The sequence below is a fragment of the Lissotriton helveticus genome, chromosome 1_1, assembly GCF_964261635.1.
Source record: "Lissotriton helveticus chromosome 1_1, aLisHel1.1, whole genome shotgun sequence".
Classification (NCBI taxonomy): domain Eukaryota; kingdom Metazoa; phylum Chordata; class Amphibia; order Caudata; family Salamandridae; genus Lissotriton; species Lissotriton helveticus.
Window position 1 is genome coordinate 1224504859 of NC_136057.1, and position 12818 is coordinate 1224517676.

The window sequence follows — 12818 nt, forward strand, 5'->3', positions numbered from 1 at the left end:
TGTTTACACAAACCATGTCAAAAATCGTAAATGGGCACAGTTCTAAAAAAATACATTCTCATGTCTCAAATGTATTAAGCATTCACGGAAATATGAATATATTGACAAAAAGCTAATAAACTTTATAAGTCTCCATAGTGAACTATAAGTTTGACTAAAACATATCTCACCAATGAGTGGCCAAGGGCCCATCTAATGGTAGGTCTCCTGATTGGTTCACTATAGACTGAAAGTTAGCAAAGGTAGCATTATTAAGAGCTGTTAAACTGGGTGACAGAATTAAAATAAGGGCAGCGAGGCAAAGCTACAGGGCAATCCTGAGTGCCAATACACAGTCTTAGGAGAAAGAAAAGTGGGGTGATCTGACGTAAACCCTTCAATTTAAAAATACAAGCGGCGTTCGGGAAAATTCTTGCCATTTGGAGTTGATCAGCTGATCTCCAAGTGGACGCTGTTGTCCAACCTGAGATTACTCACTTCTCTAACTTGTACGAGGAGAGATGTTTTGGTGTTTGGTTTCCTGTAGCTTTGATTTCGAGCTAAGAGAAATAGAAGCAGCGATTCATCAGCAAAAGAGGGAGAAAGTAGCAGTTCCCAATGGCATCTCAGGGGACCTGTATCTATCCCAACTCTCAATTTGGGCCGCCTACTTAAAAACCTTAGAAATGCCATTGTGAAAAAAGGGCAAGAAGGGCTTACCTGGTAACTATGGGGCAACTAGCCGTATTGATAACAGCCAGAAACATGTCTTCGGGTAAGTCCTCTCTAGACTCTTGACGTGGATTACTGACAATAACATCCTTACAGAATTCCTGGCAGGATTCTGAAGCAAGGTCAGTACGCTAGATCAAAGTGTTTTTTTCCAAACTATATTCTGAAAATTCCATCTTTTGAGGAAGGACCAACCATATGTGGCCTTCATTGATTTGAGGCCAGTTTTTAACCTTGTCTCAAGGGCCAACCTGTGAAAGGTTCTGGGGATCTATGGAATTCCTGATGATCTACTTAGAATTCTAATTATTCTTCACACAGAAACCTTTGATTAAGTAAAATGGCCCAGACATCACCTCCAAAATTTTGATCAGGTGTGGAGAAAGGCAGGGCTGTGTTTTGGACCCCACCCTCTTCAATGTGTACATCAATGGAGCTGTGGAATGGGACACTAACTGTACTCATGATGCCCCAAAATATTCAGGCTGTAGTACCTCAATTCTGATGTTTGCCGATGATTCCTCGCTACTCTTCAGGCTCTCTGGATACATTTGTTTCTTTCTGCACATCTAGAGGCTTAGAGATTATTCCAACAAAATCTAAGTTCATGGGAATAATTCCCCACAAATCATTCAGGGGCTCAATGAACATACAAGGTGTTCCCATTGAACAAGTCTCAAGCTTTTTCTACCAGGGCTTTAGACTTGTTGACAAACTGATGCAAGCTATGCAGATAGAAAAGAGCAAGGTGATATTGCAACATAGAGCAGATGCTGTCCTAAGGAAATATAAAGCCCCCTCTAGTAGGACTGTTTACCCAATCTTAGAAATGCATAGGGCAACAGCTCTTGCCAGGGCAACATACGGAGCAGAGGTATGGGACAGCAGAAACACCACTCCTTTGCTCACAGAAGAAAATTAATTTGTTAGGTTCCTGTTTAATTTACCATTAGGCACTCCTTTCCTACCTGTAAGTTTTTATATAGCACGCAACAGAGTGGATTTTGTAGCACATCTGAAAGCATTAAAGTACTGGGTATGTCTTTGGTCAATTGTGGAGTTGGCCCCTGTTGGACTTGGCCGTTTTTGAAGGGTCTTCCCAGAACTTTTTCCCTTCCTCCGGTATTTTTTCTGACTTGTTGTTGGTGGTGTTATGACTCTGGGGGCTTTATCACTGCTGATCAGTACTAAAGTGCATGTTCTTTCTCTCTTGTAAATTTGATGAGAGTGCTCTACACGTGTTGGGCATATTTAATTTACCTATAAGCCCCTTGTACACTGGTATCCCATATACCCAGGGCCTGTAAATTAAATGCTACTGGTGGGCTTAGAGCGCTGCTTGGGCTACCCACTTAAGTAGCCTTTCAAACCTGTCCCAGGTCTCTGCCACTGCAGGGCTTGCGTGCACAGTTTACTGTTGCCGTGATTTGGCATATAAAGTGGTTGCCAGGTTTGCAACTCCCCTTTTACTATATATCAGTCACCCCTAAGGTAAGCCCTAGCTATCCCTATGGTGCAAGTAAAAAGGTAGGACATGTGCCATAACTGTGTGATATGTCCTGGAAGTGACACACAGCCTGTTTGGTTTCTCACTGCTGTGAGACTGCCCTCTCAAAGGGTTCCTTTTGGGATTCCCTGATATGTGTTTAAGTGTTAATTCCTGACATGAGAGGGGTAGTGTGACCATGTTTGGAATAGCAGTGATAAATGCTGCTTATTGGTGAAAGCAGATTTATTATTACTATTTTAGAAATTGCACTTTTAGAAGTGGGCATTTCTGTGTGCTATGTGTCTTTATGACTTGCCTGGAAGTGTATTGACCGTCTGGTTCTGACTGACATGGGAGAGGGGATGTGCATTTACTCCAGCCAGACCCTTGGGGGGGGGGGGGTTGGAGGTGTGTCCTGCCTTTTCTGAGTGACTCGGCGCTAGGCTGAAAAGACCTCGGCAGAATTTAGGGTAGCAGGAGGAGTTTTCCCTTGCACCTGATTAGGCCTGGCCTGCAATTGGAGTGGTGGAAGGAGTTGCACCTGCACCTGAATAGGGCTGTGCCTGCATTCCACAATGCTGGCTCCACCCCCCTGTGGTGTGTCTGGCCAGGACAGGCCAGGACTTACACTGTAAATGGGGGATTTTGCGCACTTGTAAATATTTTTTAAAGTGCCCCCAGAACAAACACATGGGCACCATAAATAAAAGGGCTGCAACCCAATGGGAGAAGACAATGTGTGGGACTTGTGATCGGCAGGCTGCTGGACTGCCAGGAGGAATCGCCTCGGGACTGGATTATTCTAGGGTGCTGGCCTGCTGTCCCTTGGGCTGAGAGAAGGATTACCACTTTGTCCTGGGACCCTTGTACTGGCCGGCCTGGCTGCACCCTGCTAGCGTGTTCTCAGTGCTCTACCAAGAGTGCTGTTTTTATTTATTTTTTTATTTTTAAAGTTTTGTATAGCGCTAGCTAGACCCGTAGGTATCAGAGCTCTTCACATACATATTGTGCAAAGCCGAAGGGCCTTACATTACCTAGAAGACTGACAGTAAGTAAACAAACCACGGATAAAGAATACAGTATGAACAATAAGTAACTGTGCAGCGGAGGGGGAGGGGAAGAAAAAAAGAAAAACAGGGAGATTGTGTCCCTAGTCTGGGCAGACTCGAGTGCTTTGGACGTTGGGCTCTGGGCCCTGAATCTGGGCTTGGAGCACGCTGGGGTTTGTTTGCTGGAGACCCAGGTGCAGGCTTATCCTGCCGTAAAGCGTGTGGAGCACTCTTTTTCAGAAGTGCATAGTGAGCGCTGCATGTGGCAGAGGGATCAGAGAGTGGCCAATCCCCTGTCGTGTTGGCAAGGAGAGCTACCCAGATCCCGGGTCAGCAGCACGTGGTGAGCACTGACTTCGGGACCCGTAGACCACCAGATTCGGAAGGGGGTGAATGGATGCCCAAGAGAGTGAAAAGAGGCATGGCTGGCCATAGACTATTGTCAACGGCAGCCGAAGAGGGAACCAGCCTCCACCCCAGCACCGCCCAATTCCAGCCCCTCCCATAACCGGACTGAGCCTCATGGGCCACGGAAGTAGGAAAGGAATATCCCAAGAAAATGGCGTGTCAATGAAAGCCCTTGTGCTGGGAAACCCAGGCCAGCCCCCTTTTTCCTCGCTGTTGTTTGCTCTCCTCACATGTGGGAAAGGTCTCCTGTGTACTGAGCCTGCCTGCCCATTCATTGTCGGTAGCTACACCGTAGGTCTGCGAGGCTGCCGGTGACCACTTCTCAGGAGCAGAGTTCTGAGCACTTTCTCTCCGCCTTTGGGGGCATTTCATTGGGATAAAGTACCTTGTTCCTTAGTTGAGGGACATGAGGGAAGTGCCCTATCGCCTAGGGCAGGCAGTATATGCCTTCCAAGGACATTGTTACTATGGCATTTTTGCATACTGCTGGCTATGTTCAGTGCTGGTGTGTACGCAGAAGGTTTCATACTGCATTCTTGCATACTGCTGACTATGTTCTGTGCTGTAAGTACACAGAAGGTTTCGATGCTATTTCTGTAAAGAGTGCACTCTGCAAGTGTTTACTCTTGTGCACTACTGATTATGTTTACGCATACAGTTGTATGCTAAAGGTAATCCTACCAGTAGTTACTGGTTACCCTACCTGTGATCTTTATGACTGTGACCCAATTGGCCAAGTGATTGATGTAATCCCTGTGAAGTTATGGCAAGTGCCTGTTGGCACAGTGATATATATGATTGTGATCTAATGTGCTTTTATGGACAATACAAAGGATATTTGTATATACCCTTGTGTGGAATTTCTGTTGTGGTGTGCCTAGTGTGTCACTGTTGCATGAGTGTGTTGCGCAATTGCTTTACACATTGCATCTGGGATAAGCCTGACAGCCCTGCCAGGTTACCAAGCAGGTGAGCATGGGTTATATTGAGTAGGTATCTTGAGGGTTTATCTTGAGTATGTAACTCCCTTGCCCTCATTAGAGTGGTGGATTCTGCCTGGCATAGGTGCATACCATAGCCAACCAGAAACCCCATTTCTAGCAGCCCCCTATTGTGAAGCTTTGATTGAGTTAATTCCCTTATACAAGGCTGCTACCCTCTGGCTAAATCTGATTTAAAATATCTGAACCTTGATTAACATGAAGGATCTATGGCAGTCAGGGCCGTCAATTGGCAATACCATCTTTACTAGGATGGCTAGTATATACTGGGAGCACATGTTGTACAAGATGCGGAATGATCAGAGGGACACATACATAATTTGAAACGTTCTCCAACATAAATGTACATCTAGCTTTGAGTCCTAGATGGACAGGATTAGAGCTAGTTATGCTAACCATCTATAAATAAGACTTATAATCTGGACCATATCCCTCAATACATTTACTGCTAGATGGTCTAAGGAGGCCTCTCCATCCTCTTGCAGCCCCTTTGGCTCTCAGATACCAGAGACAGAGGAACATTTATTATTCATTCGTTCTGTTTTTCTGTTCCCAAGAAAAAGGTGTGAAGCTCCTTGTGCAGATACCTAGGCATCAGCCACTTTTGGGAGGCCCAGCAATTACTGGGATGTGATCCAACGCAGACTGTTGGTTTTGCCATCTCTAGATACTTTAAGTGGAACTAGCATGTTATATCTAGCAAATCTACTAAGAATGCTAAATAGTTGGTTGAATGGTTCCGGGGGAGGGGAGGCTGCACTTCCGGGGGGGGGGGGAACGAATCAGCCGGGGCACACTGACAGGGGGGTGGGGGTAGAGGGGGTGGAGGGTTGGGGATCTAGGGTAGGATGCTGGACGATGATTGCTCCTGTTTTATGTGTTACCCATTTGACCACCTGCGTACTGGTCCTGGGAATGACGTCCAAGCGACGATTGTGTTTGTTGCAGAAAACAATAAAAAATCTTTAAAAAAAAAAAAAGAATGCTAAATAGTTGGGGGTCCGGACTAAGCACATTTATGGATGACTGCCTTAGGTAGGCTTAACCCAGTCTTAATTAGAAGGCCACATTCATTTGCTGATTCAACTTTTATAAGTTATTGAATATTGCTCCCATATAATGGATATTCCCTAGCTGGAAAAACAAATATTACTGTATTGAATGTCTTCTATAAATGATTGTGCACTTTGGGAAATCCTTGCTATTTGCTCTCCATTATCAAATACCTTCTGTATTCATAAAGATTTTTTATAGATTTTTTCTCTTAAATGATGGATTTTACTGTACCTTCTAATCGTTACCTTATGACGACATTCTCTTTTTCTGGCTTTAAGCTTTCCCCGCGAACTCTGTACGTCTCACAGCGTTTCACTCACCGCGCCCGGGCTGGCACCGTCTGGATATCACGTCCGTTGATCTATGTAAGTACAACTTTCGGTCTACGCACTGTCAGTGCACACTTCTTCACAATTTAGATAGACTCTTGATGGTCTACTCTTTTACAGATGCTACGCATCGGCAACAGCCAGTGATTTGCTCGCTGTGCATCATTTGTTATCAGACATCTTCCGGATAAGCTTGTTCGTATCGCCACGTAAGTGGATATACATTCATCTTGGGTTTTACTGGCACTCACCTTGTAAATGTGAGCACGTGGTTATACGTGTTTTTGTATTACAGACGTACTTTATCATGACTCCAGTGTCGTAAGTCATCTTGTGTTTATATGAGCATGATCTTGTTTACAGTTGCGATCACCATGTCCTCACACTTCTCACTTGTGTCACCATGGCGTTTTTATTCTGCATGGCTTACTTTTTTGTTTCACATGAGGTTATTTATTTTGATCGGTTACTGGTTTATTACTACTGGTGTACTAATGCAGTTGCTGAAGGTGTTTACAACAGCTCGCACTTTTCTTCAATTACCTCTTAGTACTTCATCCACGACAATCTTCAGATACTATCACCATAAGCTATTTTCCTTAGCAACTACTATTGCATGTGTAGTCACAATAGATGTGAATATCATCAGAACGTATGTAATTCCAACTCGTTATAATTATGTTGCAACATGAATTGATGACCAGCACATAATATTTGGTTTCATTCACAGATGTGTCCCCTTAAGAAGGGCACTCAGTTGCCCGAAATGCATCGGGAATGTTTTATGTTGAATTACAAAAAAGATTTCTTGTGAAAAGAAATAACATCTGAGATTATCTATCAGATTGGAGAATAAACAACAAAAACAAGCAAAAACATACTTTATTAAAGTTTTTTCAAATTACATCCTGTTTGGATTGATACTAACATTGGATTCGAACATTGTATGCCTTTTTAGGCCTGACAGCTGTGCACTAAGGGACATCCCCTAGTCAGGAGATGCTTATTGGGTTTAGCATACGAAGAGGTACATGCATCAATATAGGCTTTTGCGATTTCTTAATTGCAATTATTAAGGAATCGCAATTAAGATATTACACAAGCCTATACATGTAGGAATCACTAAAAAATTAGCAATTCCCAAACATTCCTTAATTGCAACTCGCAAATCACGAGTCGCAATTAAGGAATGCCTTCCCATTCATTCCTACGGGCCTAAAGTCCCAGAGGAATGAATGGGAGATTGCATTCACAATTTGCGAGTACCTATAGGTACTCGCTAATTGCGCATGCAATTTCAAGGGTGCATGGGTGTCAAAAGGACACCCTGTTGCACTCCTGAAATTGCTCTGTGCATACATGCTGCACACACACATACCCCAAGGGAATGTGTGAGTGTGTAACCTACAACTTTAAAAAATGCACTTTGGTGTATTTTTTCAAAGTTTTTGCAAAGTAGCATCAAGTTCAACTTGATGGTAATTTGTGCCCCCTAGTAGTGAAATCACTACTAAAGTGGTTCTTGCATTGCATTTAAGGAATCGCAAATAGCGATTCCTTAAATGCAATCGTAATTTGAGAAATCTCTATTAATTGTGAATTCTCGAATTGCGAGTGCCTTGAACCTTGATGCATTGCAAATGCCCTCTTTGCTGCCGTAAACAGCCGATTTTTGCGTATTGCACCGTTTGCGGTCGCAAAATGGTTGATGCATGTGCCTGTAAATGCTTTAGGCTGAGAGTGTTTCACCTGACAAGGAGCCACTTTCCAGCTAGATATAATAAAGTGTCAAAACAAAAGATAAGTAAGAAGAGCATCAGATTTTGTAAACATTTCTTTGATGTCTCAACACATTGTGGATCCTTTGCTCACAGCATTTTATTTCAACTTCACTTATGTGTTTATTGTAGAAAAAAATTAATTAGTGTGAAGACTGTAAAAGCACTACTGCAAATCACCTTTGCCAATATTTGTTAGAAGGTTTGTCAGCGAGCTCCGAAATAAATTGTAACTGGTCTGCAGTCTTCTAAAGATTATAGAATCATTTTGAGAATATTTGTGTGCATATATGTTTGTCAATCTAGTGGCCTGATGACATTTCTTAGACGGGGGTGGTGTTGAAGCATCAAAAAGTTTTTATAGGCATTGCTATAACATTACATACCATAAATATGACAACTAAAGTCTATTTTAATTCTGCATTTTAAGTTGAACATAACTTAGCCTGCCTTTAAAATCATCATCTCCACCACCATGGTTTATTGTGACAAACTTTTTACTGTGCTGCTGCAGTTTCTACAATCAATAGAATGGCCCTGCTTGTAATTCATCTGATGGCGACTATACATTATGGCATAACCTGATTAAGTGCATCACCACAATGTTATCTAACCCAGCCACTCTTCCTCATCCTCACTGCTATCTATCCTCAGACCACGGTTGCGACCACTCAAGCGTCATCAACTGATGGCTTCACTTTTACATGACATTTCAAAGTGCACTCGATTGGTGGGACTTGGTACAGTTGCAAGAGAAGGGAATTGTTTAATAAGACATTGCACCATGTTTAGGTCTCAAATGTGACAGCAACCCAATTCAAAGTATTAAAGTGGGGTTTACCCGCTGACATAAAGGCTTACCCAGTGCTTAATTTGAACTGGTGGTTTTCGGTGCTCAGCACCGGCACTTAATCATCAACACCAGCGCTTTTCATGAGCACCAGTTTAAGGCACATTGATTTATGGGGAGATTAAGTGATTTGCTCAGAATCACAGGTTGGTGAGCCAACGCCGAGACTCAAACCTGGTTCCCCAGCTCCAAAGTCGGCAGCTCTGGCCATTACACCATATCCTCCACCCTTTCCTGATTAGTAGTTGGTTCTGTTTTAGGCAGCACTAACAGGAGAAATGGACTGGTGCAAGTTGCTGCCTGATGAGAGCCCTGGCACTTATTAAATTAACCACTGGGCTTACCCAGTAGGTTACAGTGACACAAAGAAGGACTGTGTACTACTTTGTGATACTGTGTGTCAGCTGAGTGTTTTGGGAGTGGTACACAGGCCTTCTTGTGTAAACACTCTGCTGTTTCGAAGCAGACCCTCATTGCTAACATCGGTAGACAGGGATTTGTGCCAAAAATCCACATCCCCTTGAGGCAGGTGTAAAGTATTCTCATTGCAAAACACTTACATCTTTTCATGTGTGCAGCACACATACAAAGTGTGAAAAGTGTAAATGATGTCAAAGTATAGTATTTTCTACTGGAACTGTGCAACACCTTTGACTGACATTTTTCACTATGGTGAAATGGTGGGTGCATTAGTGCAAGACAGCTTTAAGTACACCAGAACAGATGGAGAGAGAAACAGGATCATACTTTATTAGATATGGCACTGTTCGGCACTCTTCCTTTCATGCAATACAGTGCAGCGACTTTGGTTGCTGCGCTGCATTGTGTGAAAATGTAGGAAATTCGGCCTGATGTGTTTTGCATTGCAACGTTTCCTTTTTAGTGATGTTTTGAATGCGATTTATATAAATTTACAATTTTCTTTGTGTTTTTGAGGGTTGAGACAAGTACACACCAGTATATTGACATTCCTTAGTAAAATGATATGTGCAATCTCAGTCTTTGAATAAAGCAAGCTAGACACATCGCTCACCGTATTGAAACATTTTATCATTTTTTTTTCTACTTGTTCTTCATTTTCTGTTTTGAGAACCCGAATACTTTCAACCACACGGAGTTCCTCTAAAGGATAATACTGGGGTTGAAGTTCTCAATGTCATGTCAAATAATAAAATGTGGAGGAAAAGAGTATGAAACACTTGTGAGTTTGGAACCATGACCCAAAGGGATTTAGGTAGTTCTGGTGGCGTTTGTAGATCAGTAGTCATAGTGTAGAATATTTCACTAACCTGTAATACAGTTCTTTTTTTATAAAATGAAGAAGTGTCCGGACATTCAATGTATTAACTGTTTTCCAACGATTTACAATCTTTCCAAGTTTCTAACCCAACACCACACCATGGAGTAAGCCTTTACATATTGACTCCCTATACCCTGAGAGAAGATCAGGGGCATTGGACATCAAAGGTACAACACTATTCTAACAGTGACTACCCAGAGACCCCTGACTGTCCTACAGGGCTCTGAATATCTCAAAACCATCCTCAATCATCCTTCATTTTATATTGTTCTTGGCCAGTGGCTATTCACCCATGAGACTGAGAGCCTCATTACAGTATCAACCTACAAATCATTACACCCTCTTCCCATAATAGATGCCTGTGAAAGTCATGAAGTTCCAATAATTTGAATTGTTGCCTATCTCACAAAATGTGCATGCGCTGCGACGGGAAACACCCATTACAACACAGTCATTACAACGCAATGCCTTTACAATGCAGTCAATACTAAGCAAGTTCCATTACAACGCATGCCATTACAACTCATGCCATTACAACGTATATCCCTCACTGACCAGCACCTTGCCTGAGATCAGCACTAAGCAGTGTTAGAATAGTAATTTTCATTGGAATGGAACATATGTTTTAATGAAACGTGTTGTAAAAGGTATGCGTTGTAATAATTTGCATTGTAACGTCATAAATCCAGCTGGGACACTAGTGAACTGAATATATACATGAAACTCTTTCCTGTCTTTGCTGCTACAACTTTCTGAAATAAATTAGATCCTGTCAACAACCCTTTCCATATGGTGGGAATAGATAAAGTGTCCCCAGTCAGTGAATATTGTGCAGTTCCTGACAGTTTTTACTGTGTTTTACACTATAATCCTCATTGTTGTGTTATTTACCATGTTAAGTGTTTTCAAATGTTATGATTATCTTTTAATGTTACAGTTTATAATGTATACAGAAAGACATTTTCACATATAGTTTCCGCAATTAAACTATTTTGCAGCCATTTTACATTCATGCAGAGGGGAATGTGACTACTGACACGATAGAGTAGTGCGAAAACATAACTATGCTTTTCTGCTGCCTTAAATATTAATGCTTCCTGTACATGTACATCACACTGTGCACTGCTATATTACATAATCAGTCATTTTTATATTAAACTGGAGTGCTCATTAGCCTTAACAGGCATGCTAAGTTCCATAAATATAGTAGGCTTAGAAACTGTTTTATTTGATGGAGTACATTAGCACATTTCCAGCTTCTAGTAAAAAGTAGCCTTACTCTCATTGTTGACTAACTGTAGCGTAATTTTAGGAAAACAGTGACTTCAGAAGTGTGTTGATGAACCTTTATCTTTATGCCCATGAGAAGATCCTCTCTCCTTCTCATTAGACAATTTAACTGAAGTAACAGTTTCTGTCACGTTTATGTTCCGTAGATATGTAGTGAGACAAAAGTGTGCAAGTACTGTCCAACATTGCACACATTTTTGCATTACATGCTCCAACTGCCTTTTTTAGTGAGAGCTTTGGTCGGTTGACACGACAATTTTCACTTAATATTTTGCTATGCTGCTTGCTATTTCCATTAAGCACAAGTTAGACTTGGAGACTTTATAATGTGTTGGTTTTACATTAACAGTTGGCAAAAGTACAAAGAGGAAAACACATGTCCGAGCAGTAACTCCTTGAGACGGTATCATTTGTAGCATATTTGTATTCATTTTAAACAAGATTTAAATAGATTTACAAAATCTACCAACGTTGCTATTTTAAAATCAGGGAGATATTAAGCAGCAGAGATAATGTATAAACAGACATGAAAAGAGAATACTGAAGTTAAGTAGGTATCTCCCTCTTCAAATGTTGTAATCCCCTTTAACATCTTGAATAAATAAAACCCATGCATCCCATCATATTTTTCTAACCAGCTGGTTTCACATCTGCCTTAACACCTCAGTGTTCGTTCACTTCAGACTGCTCCACAGGAAAAGCTTTACATTTAATAGCTGCTATTTGAAGTGTGTGAAATTCATGTAATTTGCTTACACATATTCACATGAGCTTTTGGGGAAATTTTGCGGAAACTCAACCGTGGCAAACAACAGCTCCTCATATTCATATTGATCAAGTTGTTCCTGGGCTCTCATGCGATAATTTTGCCCTAACTGGTGGTGCAATCACACAACATTGTGTAATGGCATAATTTTTGTAATTTCGCAAAATTCCGGAAATTGCATGCATTATGCTGACATCATTTAAATTTAGCATGGGTCTAATTCTATTCCAACAAACTGTCATTCAGAAGTCCCTCACTTTTGCCTTGAATACAGAATGATAGCATTCTAGTTATGTATTAGACCTATGTGGTGAAACAACAATAGATTATGGGTAGTCAACCGACAGACTGCTTTCTTTTTTGGAAGTGTATGTTTCACTCAGCATGTCAGACTTTTTTTCCGGCATGGATGAGGAAGAAATTTGAGAATTTAGAGACAATGTGTCCTAGTTTTACCATTCTAATACACAAACCATAATTCTTCTGACAAAATGAATCTCTTCATTTTGTTCATTTACTGCAGTCTTCTCCATAGGAAATGCTTTCAAATCTGATACTCTGTTCCAATAATATGGCATTCAGCTGTGCCTCACATCTGTCATGAATACAGAATGTTAGTGCTCTAGTTGTTCATTAGAATTCGCAATTGAAGTTGCACTGCAGTAGAACACTGGAGAATAAACTTACAGACAGCTGCTGTGGTTGGAAGTACACTTTATTCAGCATGTTCATCTTTTTCTCGCCTAGTGAGGAAGATATTTGTGAATTTTAGAAAATGGGTTTTCATTTAA